We start from the raw sequence: 13,311 nt of genomic DNA, 5'->3' as shown, positions 1-13,311 counted from the left end.
GTGTATTGATCAAAGGAGCCCCGGGCAGCGGTATGGGGAGGAGGTGTGGGCCAGAGGAGGACCTGTGGTCTGTGCCAGGACCTACCCTGACAGAGGCCTGTGGCATCCTCACCCTCTGCACCTCATAGACGTGTCCTGCAGGGAGGCTCGCAGCCTGCAGTGGCAGCAGATGCGGACACGGAGCCTTCTCCATAGGGCTCAGGGCTCACTGTGGAGCTCTGCTTTGAGCCCAGATTCCATTCAGTCACTCATTCGGTGCTTTGTTGAGCACCTACAATGTCCCAAACGCTGGGAATGCAGCAGTCAACAAAACAGAGAGAAACCTTGTCTTTGGGGCACCTGGGTGGCTAAGTGGTGGAGCATCTGCCTTTGGCTCAGGTTGTGATCCCAGGGTCCTGGGATCGAGTGCTGTATCGGGCTCCTGCATGGAGCCTGCTTCTCCTTCTGCCTATGTCTCTGCCTCTCTCTCTGTGTCTCTCAGGAATAAATAAATTAAAAATCTTGAAAGAAAGAAAAGAAAAGAAAGAAAAGAAAAGAAAAGAAAAGGAAAGTGGTTTATAGTGTAATCGCTCAGTTGTAGGACCATCACCACAGTCCATTTTAGAACCTCTTTATCACCCCAAACAGAAACCCTGTACCCATGAACTCACTCCCCACACCCTCCAGATCCCAAGCTCCTGGCAACCACTGATCTCCTCTGCCCCTAGGGATGTGCTTATTCCCTACATTTCGTATGAATAGAATCATACAATCTGTGGTCTTCTGTGTCTGACGCCTTAGCACAATGATTTTTCAAGCTTCACCCACATTGTAGCCTGTGTCAGAACCTCCTTCCTTTATTATGGGCAAATAGTATCCCATTGTATGATAGACCACGTTTGTCTATCCATTTGTGTGTTGATGGGTACCTGTGTTGTTTCCACTTGGGGGGTTGCAGAGTTCTGGTGGTGACAAGCACTAAGGGGAAAAGGCATGGATGGGGCCCAGCAGTGCATACTAGGGAAGGGATCGGGCAGGGTGTCATTGAGGAGGGGACCTTGAACAAAGACTGGAAGAAGACAAAGCTGTGAGATGGCTAGGAGAGGAGATGGCCAGGCCGAGTCAGGGCTGAGGTTCAGCAGGTGTATATACCTTTGTCAAAATATTGAAATATTTTCATGCCAGTAGGTTGAAGACACTGCCTGTGCCCCAGAATGGCCCCTGGGGCTGCTGCCGCCCTGTCCAGCCCCACTCCTGGCTCCCCTCGTGTGTCCCCAGGACTTATAACAAAGGAGTGGATATTCAGTGTAGCAGGAGGTGTTTCTGAGTGGTCAGGGCTAGGGCCTGTTGTTAAATAGTTTTGATATTCCCCTTGGGGGGCAATAAACACAGCACATGCAAAAGCCCCGGGGCAGGAAAGGGCCTCTGCAGGCTGAAGCAAAGAAGAGGCCATTGTGCTTGGGCCACAGTGAGCAAGGGGCAGGGGGACAGAAGGAAAGTCAAGGGGATCATGCAGGCCCCTGTGGGTCATTGTAAGGACTTCGGCTTTTACTCTACGTGGGGCAGGAGCCCTGGAGGGTGCTGAGCAGAACAGTTTACATGCCTTGGATACTTTTAGACAAAGGATAAAACCTGGCTTCTATCTGTAGATAGGCTGCCGAGAACCAGGCCAGAATCAGGGAATAGGGAGGCTTCTGCGATCATTCAGGGCGTCGTAGAGGGTGGCCAGGACCAGGCTGGACTATGGAAGCACGGAGAAGCCAGAGCAGGTAGGTGAGGTGGGGGGTATGAGAAGAAGAGGGCAAGAGAGAGAATGAGAACAGGGGGAGCAGGCCTCACAGGAGATGGGGATGCTGATCTTACACTGTCCTAGAAGATCCTTCCTAGACCTCAGGTCCAGAGTTAGCAGAGAGGTCAAGGTTGGAAATATAAACATGGGCATGACCAGCATCTGGGTGGTTTACAAAGCCAGGAGGCTAGATAAGACCACCAGGGGGTGAGTGTGGACAGTAAGTGGCCAGGGACAAGGGGACAAGAAGGAGCCAGGAGAGGAGACTGGGAAGTAGAGAGGAGCCAAAAAGATATCGTCTCATTTACTGCTGTGTGCTGGCACCCACTAGGTGCCAGCACATAGTAGGTGCTCATACGATACACATGGAATGAACGGGCGCATGGATGGCCAGCTCCTTTCGTGCCCTCAGCTCTCCTGCTGGCGGGCACCACCATCAGTTCATTCATACTGACTTGGTGAGCACCTGCTGTGTGCTCCTGGGGGCTCAGCAGTTTAAGGACAGATAAAGGAGCTGGCGACCCACTGGGAGAGACGGACAATGAACATATAAACCCATCAATGTGTCGAAAAATCTCAGGGATGCTCTTCCACAAGATATGTTTCAGACAAAGGATCCTGGTTTTCACTTAAGGCAGGAAGGAAGTTTTCCCATTTAAATACATTCAAGAAAAAAAAAATCAGCATAAAGCAAGCCATTGCTTGGATACTGGTGCAAAGGGTGCTAGCCCATGAAGCAATGTTCACGGCAGCGGAGGTTTGAGATTGGCCCATGGACTCCTTCCCTGCAAGGTAGGTGTTATCACCCCATTTTATACATGAGGAGATGGAGACTGAGGGAGGTGAAGGGCTCGTCTTCAGGCCTCCTGCCTGCCCTTAGGGCTCTTTCTGCACCAAGAGCCTCTTCTCCTGTGAGCGGCAAGTTTGGGAGCTCCCTGAAATAGCCGGGGATCTTTCCACATGCAAATATTCCATCCGGTCCATTAACTAAAATCGCAGCAAATAAACTATAATCATAAGACCTATTATTAGTGCGGATGCGCAAGTAATTACCCTGTGCAGATTTAGACTGTGGGAAGAACGTTTGTCTGGGCTGGGATTTTTACCAAACCCACAAAGGTTGAGGCATGTGGGAATAATGAGAAGCTACAGGCTGGTATACCGCTATTCCCTCTGATCCATGGGATGAGCCAGGTAGTACAGCTTGAGATCTCCATTGATTCCAGGTGGTGGACACTTATTAGGCCCCTACTATATGCCAGGCCCCATCAGTGTACCAGGAGATGCCACGATGACCAAGACAGGTGGGCTCTGACGCTGAGGACCCAACATTCTCTTGAAAACAGACAGATGAAAAAAGAAAAAAACAACTAAACAGGATGATTTTAAATGCTCTGGGTGAAATAAAATGGGCATGGGATGGGGGGTGGGGAACATTTCAGCAAGGGCACTCAGGAAATACCTCCCAAGGGGGTGCTCTCTGAGCTGAGACCTAGAGAGTGAGCCGTGCAGAGATCTCGGGGGAAGGTGTCTTGATAAAGGGAACAATGTATGCAAAGGCTCTGGGGCAGGAGTGGGTTGGCACAGAACAGAACGGGAAAAGGAATGAATGTCAGCATGTGAATGAGAGGGGCAGAGCCGTGATGCCAGGGCAGGCGTGGAGTCTATCCTGAGGGCCGTAGGAAGCCAGAGCAGGATGGCTATGATTTGTGTTTGTGCAAGATGACGTGCTGCTCTCTGACCAGGCAGTGCCCCAACTCGGGTAGAGAAAGATCTTGCCCTCCCAGAGAAGACTCCCTCTGGCTCCTACCCCCGGGGATGGCTCTGTGTACCCAGCTTCCTCCTGACCACTCTCCCAAGGCTGAACTGCATGGAGACCGAGACCTCTCAAGGCCAAAGACGCCGATGTTTAGCATGCCCTCCCCGAGCTCAGCCTTCCCAGAGTGTGTGCTGTGGCAGGCACATCTCCTGCAGTCCTGCTTATGCTCATTCTCCACGGGAATCTGCTTTTCCCATTTTCCAGGGTAAGAAACTGACACACAAAGATGGACAGTCACTTGCCCAAGGTCGCACAGCAGGTAAGCAGGGGGCTGAGACCTGAACTGTGGCCTGAGAGCAGAGTCCATGCCTGCTGTGCCCCTGCCGGTGCCACCCAGTCTGCCCTGGGAACCCTCAGGCCAGATGGGCTGTGTCCCTCTGTGTGGGGTGACTCAGGACCCCAGCCCGCCCACACGGGTGCCCTCGGCAGTCCAGGTCAGCAGCCAGATCAGTCCCAGCTGGCCTAGAGAAGAACCCCTCCCAAATCCCCCTCTATGATCGGGACAAGCAGGTGCCTGGCAGAAGGGAACGCAGGCCCAGAGCCAGCTGGAGGTATGGGGAGAGGAGACCGCAGGCCCCGGCTCACCAGGGTCAGCCCTGCTCATGGTCCTCTCCGCAGGCCCAGCCTGGCCTCCAGGCCTCACGCACAACTGGAAGAACTTGGACCGCTGCCCCCAGCCTCTGGAGCCCAGTGGAGCCTCACTCTAAGCCTGGGTTCCCACATGCCCCTCAGGCCAGGAACTGGCTTCATAGGGAGGTTCCAGAGGTAAGCTCAGGTTTCATGTCCAGCCTCTATATCTGTCTGTAACACAGGGTGAGAGCACCCGGGGCAGAGGCTGCAAGGGGACTTACATCTACAACACAACTTGAAAACTGTATCAGGGCTCTGAAAGGGGCCCTGGTGTCTACTTCGGGTGCTGAGTTCAGTGGGAACCCAGTCAGGGCTGCAGCCAGCACCCAGCCAGTTGCACATTGTGCCCAGGGGTCACCTTTGCTGCATCCTGATTCTTTTTTAAGATTTTAAAAAAGATCTTATTTATTTATTCATGAGAGACACACAGAGAGAGAGAGAGAGAGAGAGAGAGAGAGCCAGAGACACAGGCAGAGGGAGAAGCAGGATCCCTGTAGAGAGTCCAATGCAGAACTTGATCCCAGGACCCCGAAATCACACCCTGAGCTGAAGAGAGATGCTCAACCACTGAGCCACCCAGGCGTCCCAGATTTATTTATTTTAGAGACAGAGAGAGAGAGAGCATGCCAGTGAGTAAGGGGAGGGGAAGAGGGAGAGAAAGAATCCTGAAGCAGACCCCGATTGCAGAGCACTATGCAGGGCTCAATCCCAGGACCCCAATATCATGACCTGAGCCAACACCAAGAGTCGGATGCTTAATGGACTGCACCACCCAGGCGCCCCCACAGCGTCCTGATTTTGTGACCCCCAGGGATGCTGCTCATCTTTGTGTGACACCCTGTCTCAGGCACCCACTCTTCCTGGTGTGCTGCTACATCCACTCATTTAGTCCCCACACAGCCCTGCGTGAAGGGCGGGGATGGATCCTGGGAGGGAAAACCAGCCTGAGAGGAGCTAGGACGTCGTGCCAGGGCCGAGGCAGGCGAGGGGAGAGCTAGATTCAAACTCACGTCTCACTCCAAACCTGGGTGCTAGTCCCTGCAGAAAGCAATATTTTCCCCCTTATTCTAGTTAAGGATGTTGTAGAAATGATGAAAAATAAATTAAAATGAAAAGGGAAATAAAATTGGTATTTCCATCACTCAGAGGTGCTGACTCTTAAAGGTGGCATGTTGGCATGTGTCCTTCCAGGCATGTTTCTAGTTGTGTGTGACACTCACATTGCAGGGTTCATACCAAATACACACTTTGATAACCCGCTTCTTTGTTTAACTAACAACCATTAACTTCATTGTTTGTAAACATCCCTTTTAAAAAAAAAAAAGATTTTATTTATTTATTTGTAAGAGACACACAGAGAGAGGCAGAGGCACAGGCAGAGGGAGAAGCAGGCTCCCTGCAAGGAGCCCAATGTGGGACTCGATCACAGATCCCAGGATCACGCTCTGGACCAAAGGCAGACGCTCAACCACTGAGCCAGCCAGACACCCTGGGATTCTTTTTTTTTTTTTTTTTTTGTTAAGAAATGCCATTGTGTTATCTCAGATCCCTGGGGCGGCAGGGGCAGGGCCTAACTGACTCACTGTGGCAAGGCAGGGCAGATGGTGGATCCCCAGGAAGGATCTGAGGCCTGGGGCTGGGAACAGAGCCCAGTCCCAGGGCTGGGGGTGAGTGCACTCACATGGGGATGTGTTATGGGAAGGTGTGGAGCTTGCACCTGTGGGCAAGGAGCGCCCCAAGTTTCTACCCACTGCTCCAGCGGCTTCTTCTCCACCTCCTGTGCTGGCTTTCACTTCTTCCCATAAAAGTCTATGTGCCCAGGTCTCTGTACAGCCCTCCCCCCTCCCTCCTTCTTCTTTCCCACCCCTCTGTCCTGGAGCTGTGCCTCCAGCCAGATTCTTACAGCTTCCTGGATGCTTCCCCTGGGTGTCCCCGAGGCACTGTGCCCCAGCATATCCACAAGGGGTAGAGGTCATCTCTCCGTCCACCGAGCACCTCCTCCTGTGCGCCTCTGGAGAAAGGGATTGGCATGTCTTGAGCCCCGTGGTAGACAGCCAGCCAGCCTTTCTCTCTGCCCCGCATACAGCATAGGGTGGGAGGGGAGAGAAGAAATGTCCCCCTGCCTCTAACCTCTCCCCTTTGAACGCATACCCCATGAAGGGATCTACTTAGTCACATGTCTCTCCTCTACCCAGAATCCTTCTGTGGCTCCCCATTACCCTCACAATGACATGCACGCCCTTAGGTAAGTTAACCCTCATTATTGTGCTTCTCACCTCCAGGCCTAGCACATGCTGTTCCATCTGCTTGTATGACAAGCTGCTAGTCATCCTTTCAGAGTCAGCATCAACATCCTACCCTTTTTTCCTTCCTGTATCCCTTTTCCTCAAAGAAACTTGGCCCTTCTTCCCTCGTATTACATTGTATTCTGTGTACGCTTCCATTGCAACAATCACTCAATATTATTATTATTATTATTATTAAAGATTTTATTTATTTATTCATGAGAGACACAGAGAGAGAGGCAGAGACACAGGCAGAGGGAGAAGCAAGCTCCCTGTGGGGATCCTGATGCAGGACTCGATCCCAGGACCCCGGGATCATGCCCTGAGCCAAAGGCAGATGCTCCACCACTGAGCCACCCAGGCGCCGCAATCACTCAGTATTATAGTGTTCACTTGGAATCATAGCTATTAGAAGGCACATGTACTACGACTCTCGGTTGTAAGTGACACGGGGCCCACTGCAAACTGGCACAAATGAAATGGAATGATCAGCTCATATAACCTCACAGTTTCAGGCATGGCTGCATCCAGAGGCTCCAGTGCCAACACTGAGTCTGTCCTTCTGCTCTGAGTCTGGCTTCTCCTGCACTGGCCTCCTTCTCAAGAGGCCCCAGGGAAAGTGCCGGCTCATAATCTTTCAGGTTGAAGTTCGAGCTCAAGTTCAGAGTTGCTCTCTCCCGAATGCCAGTGAAGTCTTGAGTGCCAGGCCTGTTCCTCGGCCCTGCCTGAGCCCCCGACACTGAGCAGGTGCAGGGGTGATTGCCAGGAGGGGAGGCGGCTGGACAGGGAGAGGGAGGTTGGCTGTCCACCACAGGCCTCCAGACATGTTCCCTTCCTCCAGGCAGGACACGTGGCTTTTTCTCACCCTACTACCCTCACTGCCTACACTGGACCTGGCCCAAAGCAAGCAGCAGTCAGCATTCTATGGGTGAAGATACAAGTGGATGGAGAATTAGTGCTGCTCTGTGGTTGGGGAATGCCCATGGCCCTAGGAGCCAGGGGCTGGACAGTGGGTGGCCACACTTACTGGTCCCCAACCACACTCACAGTGCAGCACGGCTCTGTAGATTCCCGTAAAGACCCAGGAGGAGAAGGCCCTGTAGACCAGCCTATGGCAAGGGTGTTAAGGTGGCCATAGAGGGTTGCTGCCCCCTTCATACACATCAGAGACCTTTCCACTCTGTTTCTGAGGAGCGGTGCAAATCACCAAGTATGGACCCAGAGAGATAGACAGGCACACACATGCACGTACACAGAACCTTCTAGCTGAGACAGGCAGGAGGGCTTCCCGGAAGGGGAAAGAGCAGTCTCCAACCCCACAATGACCACCAACAGCCCTGTGGCCTTCCCCCAAACACTGCGATGCAGATCCCTGGTCTGTTCTGACTCAGCTCCTGAGCAGCACCTTTCTCACTGCCAGCCCTGGCACCTGCCCTGTGCTCACCCTGCCTGGTATCCTCAGCATCAGCACGGGGTTTCCCAGCTGGGGACCCTCAGACTCCTGAGGCAAACAGAGGGCCTCAGGAGAGCAATTTTGCTTTCATAACCCTATTTCTTTGAATGTGTATTGGTGGTGTGACTAGCCCACCAAGGACACGATGCAGAAAGTTGAGCTTTTTAAATAAAAACTATTTTTAGATTTGAAAAAAAAGTAGCCAAATTAGTCAGAAAGGTGAGAAGTGGGAGGTGCTGTCAAGTTGGTTTAGGGGCTTACCGGATGCTCTCATTTCAGCTGGGGGCAAGGGGAGGTAGGTGTTAGCCTGGTCTTCAGACTCCAGTGCCCAGAGAACTTCTAGTTCTGTGAACTTCCCAGCAGCACAGAAGGCTCGAGACCAGTAACCACACTGGCTAACACTCTGGGCACGAGCAGGCTGTAGTAGGCCATGGTCTGACTGCTTTGCACCTGTAAACGTGTTTAGTCCTCACCTGAAGGTAGAGGGAGATGCCCTGTGAGCCTCCATGCATAGATGGGTCACCTGCCCAGAGTCGCACGGCTGGAGGCAGAGGTGGCTCCCAGCCTTGACCACGAGGCTATCTTGCCTGCTGAGAAGGTGTTTGGCCTTGTGAAGGGGAGCGGGAGGGGGCATAGCACCTATTAGGAGAGAGTGGGATCCCACACGCCGGGGCATACGCAGACCCATCAGCCCTGGCCTAAGGTCTGCGGCTGCCCTGCTTCGCCCCACTCAGGCCTCAGATCGGTCAGCACTTGGCTAATGGTGCATTTTGTTCATGGTCACACCCTCCGTCCCACTTGGGGCCCCTCGCAGGCTCATGAGTGGAGGCTCAGAAGGGCAGGGGCTGTTCCCAGCACCCTCGGCTCCTGCTGGTTCTCGCCCTTGGGGAAGCAGGACAGAGTTCCAGCTCTACAGAAGCGGGCACACCAAGCAGTATCCGACTTCCACACCCCCTCACCCCCAGCAGTACTGCCTGGGAGATGCATCGGGAGCTTCTGCAGGGAGTGTCCTCCTGGCCACAGCCCCCTCGCTCCTCACGGGCCTTGGCCAGCTCCGTGGACCAGGGCCATCCTTGGCGAGCCTGGCACAGCAGTGGGAAAGCAGACCCTGATGCCAGTCCCGGGGCTTCCAGGGCTCCATATGGCCTGGACAAGCAGCCCGTCGGGGACCCCTGCTAAAGCTGTCCTGGGGCAGGGGCTGGGCTTTTCCCCTAGGACCGGAGACAGGGCACCTCGGTGGGATTCGGTGCACTGCAGGCAGGGTGTTTGCCTAGCTTCTGGGAGTCCACGCACATTCCCAGAGAGAATTGCTGTAGCTGCCTTCCTTTGCTGCCTGCATGGGAGGAGCGGGGACGGCGGCGGCGGGGAAGGGGGTGGGTACAGGCTCCAGGACAACTGTGCACCAGCCTACCGGGCCCCTCCCAGCTCTGAGAGCCTTGGCCCATGACTGGGATCAGAAAAGCCTGTGATTTGGCAACTCAGCAAAGAAGAGTCTGCTTTAGAGTTTCCATCTGGGGAAAGAGAATTGCAGAAAGCGACAGGCCGCGTGATCCCCGTTGTGTAAAGAAGGTTTAAAAACGTGGGCCAGCATTCCTGCCCTTTGTAGGCACCTACATGGATAGGAGCATGGTGTAGGAACCATTCACTTCAGGGTGAATTCAGTGTGTATGTGAGGAGAGAAGGGCTGGGGAAGAGATAGAAGCCCCCGAGTTGGGCTTCCTTCAGATCCAGAATGTCCTAATTCTTGGGGTAGCTGCTGGGTACAACAGAGTTCACTGCAGCTATTATTGTGCCTTTGGGTGTCGTGAAACTAAAATTTAAAAAATTTTGCAATTTAATATGATCCCATTTTCTAGGGTCCAAATAATTCTTTATACTGTTTATAGGCCTATAAAGGTAACTACATGCATAGCAAAAGTTCTGGAAGGATGTGCTCCAAACAGAGGACATCAGCTACCTCTGCAGAAGTGGGCAAGGGGAGTGGTCAGGGGACTTTCTTTGGTTCACAGAGAAGAGATCTTCAGGTTAGTTGTGCCATTCAGGTTTTGTTTCTTTAAAATGTGAAGCTCAATGGGCATCTGGGTGGCTCAGTCAGTTAAGCATCTGCCTTTGGCTCGGGTTATGATCCTGGGGTCCTGAGATCGAGCCCAGGGATCAAGCCCAGAGTTGGGCTCCCTGCTCAGTGGGGAGTCTGCTTCTCCCTCTGCCCCTTCCCCTGCTCATGCTGTCTCTCTCTCTCAAATAAGTAAATAAAAATCTTAAAAGTAAATTAAAAAAATAAAATGTAAAGCTTAACCTAAAAGGAAAAACAAATCCAGGATTTGAAAGATTTGTGAGTCTGAGCTTTGAAGAGTCAGAATGTTGATGGGTTCTGTGTTTCCATGGTTAGAACCATTGCTGGCCTGAGGACAAGTTCTGGAGTTCCATCCACTCTGCCCCCATGGGAGAGGTTCAATCCCTGGGACTCCAGGGCTGCCAGCCTGGAAGGTGCTGTGACCTGTGGACTGTGTGCTCCAGCCCTTTCTGTCCAATCTGGTCCTTGCATGCTGGGGACACATGGGGGCACGTCGGCAGCAGGGTGCAGGAGCCAGACGCTCCCTGTGTGAATGTGTCTCTTGGCCTGCAGGTCGGGGACGGGAGTCTTGGATATGGACAGTTTCCTGGACAGCTCTCTCTCAACCACTTTCTCATCCTAGTCTGGGTTGCTTCCAGGGGTCCATGGTTAAAAGGTGGTGTGGGGGCTGTGGGCATTTCCAGAGGGACCTGGAGAGTGAGTGGCTGCTGCTGTCCCAACACCAGTTCCTGCTAGGCGTCAGCTCCATGATTTCTAGAGACTCCCTGATGCCTGACCCACCACCATCAGAAATCAAAACAGCCCAGGTGTCCTGTAAACACTTGTCTACACTCTTGGCATTTGTTTCTGAATGAATGCTGGGGTCTTCACCATTTGCCCTACTTTGAAATAACAACATAACAGAAGAAAGAGACATGTAAATTTATAAGGAGGAAGTGCCAAAGAGCAATGAATATACAGACGGATGTCATGACCCCCACCACCACCCCCTGACCCAGGAGGTTCAGTGGACCAGAAAACCCAGGAAAAAGGGATGATGATGCTGGCTCTGCAATCAGGGGCTGTGCTCTGAGCCTCAGTTTCTTCTTCTGGAAAATAGATGTGATAAAATGATCCTCACTTTGAGGATATTGTGAGGGGACTTGCTAGGGCCCAGGATTGGGAGTCACAGAGATACAGAGATGTGGCTTTTGAGTGGGCTCTGCTGCTGTGGAGAGGTGAGACCTCTCTGTGTGGGACGGTAATCAACTGACTTTGGAAGGTGCCTCTGAGTATTCACTAAACATCAGATCTGATAAAAGGATCCTTGTGAAGCCCTCAGGGTTGTAGTTGTTGTTAAGTTTGCATTGTCATTAAAATCTTGTGCATCTCCAGTTCGGAGAGAGGTGCTGGAGAGAGATCCCCCAGCAGGATCTGTAACATGTTAAGCTCACAGAATGTGAGTTACATTCATGACTACATTCTTCTCAGGGAGGGAAGTCCACGTGTAGAAAGATTGGTCATTCAAAGATTTGCTTCCAGAGGGTGAATCGGGAAGCATCGTGTAGTGCTGATGCCATATACCACACTCACTCAGATGCTCAGCTCTAGTACTGCTCCACACTGGACATGGAGCCAGAAGAACTGGGTTCTAGTCCCACCTCTGCCACTCAGTGCTGTGCAACTTCAGGCAAGTCACTCACCATCTCTGAGCTCCATGTTGTCCACTGTCAGGCAAGGAATAAAACTCAAGGTTGCAGCATCCCTCCTTCCCCTACATTCAGTGGGTCTGAGAGTCTAGAGAGAATAGGAAAAAGGGAATGGCCCTCTGCCAACCAGAGGCGGGGCATTCATACCTATTCCCTCATGTAATCTTCCCAACGAGGAAGTTTTGCAGGTGCTTAAGAGCCAGGATTCTGAATTTAAAAAATTTAAAAAAAAGGGGGGGGGGGGCAGCCTGGTGGCTCAGTGGTTTAGCGCCGCCTGCAGCCCAGGGCCTGATCCTGGAGACCTGGGATTGAGTCCCATGTCATGCTCCCTGCGTGGAGCCTGCTTCTCCCTCTGCCTGTGTCTCTGCCTCTCTCTGTGTGTCTCTCATGAATAAATAAATAAATAAAATTAAAAAACAAAAAGAGCCAGGATTCTGGAGCCAGACATCCCTGGAATACCACTCACCAGCTATGTGACTCTGGGCCAGCTGCTAAACCTCTGGCCTTAATTTTCTTCCCTTAAAATAGGATGAAAAGGAAAATAAAATAATATAAAGTGATAACTGAGGTTTTCATAAGGATTATAATGAACATAAAAATTCTAAATGTGTATATATCTGAGATAGTGAACCTGGGGGGGAGAGGATGGATGTGGACCTTCTCACTTTTACCTCCTCGCGGCTCAGCCACTCCAGCCACCCTGGCCTCAATGTTACTCAAATACACTCTGCTCATTTCTGCCTCAGGACCTTGACACTAGCTCTTCCTTCTGCCTGGAATGCTGCTTCCTTAGATTTTCCATTATTCAGGTCTCAGCCCACATGTGCCTTCTGGGAGAGGCGTTCCCTGACCACCCCCTCTGATGTAGATGGCTTCCTCCTTACCTCTCACTATCTGCCTCCTTTCCACGTCTTCTGCTTTGCTTTTTGTCCTCATCCTTACCATGTAAAAGTATATATTGGACTCCATGCTGACTTCCTATCTCCCTCTTAGGATGTAAATACTACGACAGCATTGCCTTCTTCATCCGTGAGTTGCCAGGGCACACGCAGTGCCTGGCACAGGGCAGGTGGTCAGGGGTGTTCGTTGAACGGATGAGTGAGTGAGTGAGTGAGTGGGCACCACAGCTAGACCAGAAATTCTCCCTGGCTCCAGGACATGGCCAGCACAGGTGATAACAGCTGTGCACCCCTGCAGCTGCTGTGTGTGACCAGCCCTCTTGGAACGCTGTGATCTGGCCATTATGATCCCATTTTACAGTAGCATAAATCGAGGCTCCCGGAAGGCAAGCGGCTGGCCAAGGCCCCCAGGCCCTTCGGCGGCAGCGCCAGCCTGTGCATTCCACGCTGGCCTGCCTCTGTGCCAAGGCAGAGAAGCCACCCTGGAAAGCAGCGTCCTCGCAGGCTCCGGGCAGCGCGTGCACTTTAGCAACAGGATTTCCAGGTTTCCGGCGCCGGCCAGGACCGGGCGGGAGGCCGGGAGGCCTCGCACCGCGCCGCGCTCTCCGCGGGCGGGTGACTTTGCGGCGAGGGCCGCCGGCGGCCGCCCTGATGCTGCGGTTGCCATGGCGACGAGCGCCGCGGCGATTGGTCCA

General features: G+C 52.7%; 1 protein-coding gene and 1 long non-coding RNA gene across 7 annotated transcripts in view; one reads left to right on the top strand and one right to left on the bottom strand.

Annotated features, from left to right (window-relative positions):
• The window catches only part of IQSEC1 (IQ motif and Sec7 domain ArfGEF 1), a 377,913-nt gene that overhangs the window by 196,829 nt on the left and 167,773 nt on the right, over positions 1–13,311 (top strand). The gene's annotated exons all lie outside the window — the stretch shown is intronic.
• On the bottom strand, positions 10,936–13,196 carry LOC125753190 (uncharacterized). The gene is made up of 2 exons (XR_007404378.1): positions 12,602–13,196; positions 10,936–11,805 (listed from the first exon to the last, which is right to left on the bottom strand). It is a non-coding gene; the product is annotated as an uncharacterized LOC125753190 (long non-coding RNA).

This window comes from Canis lupus, chromosome 20, assembly GCF_003254725.2.
Source record: "Canis lupus dingo isolate Sandy chromosome 20, ASM325472v2, whole genome shotgun sequence".
Classification (NCBI taxonomy): Eukaryota; Metazoa; Chordata; class Mammalia; order Carnivora; family Canidae; genus Canis; species Canis lupus.
This window is presented reverse-complemented; position numbering and strand designations above follow the sequence as displayed.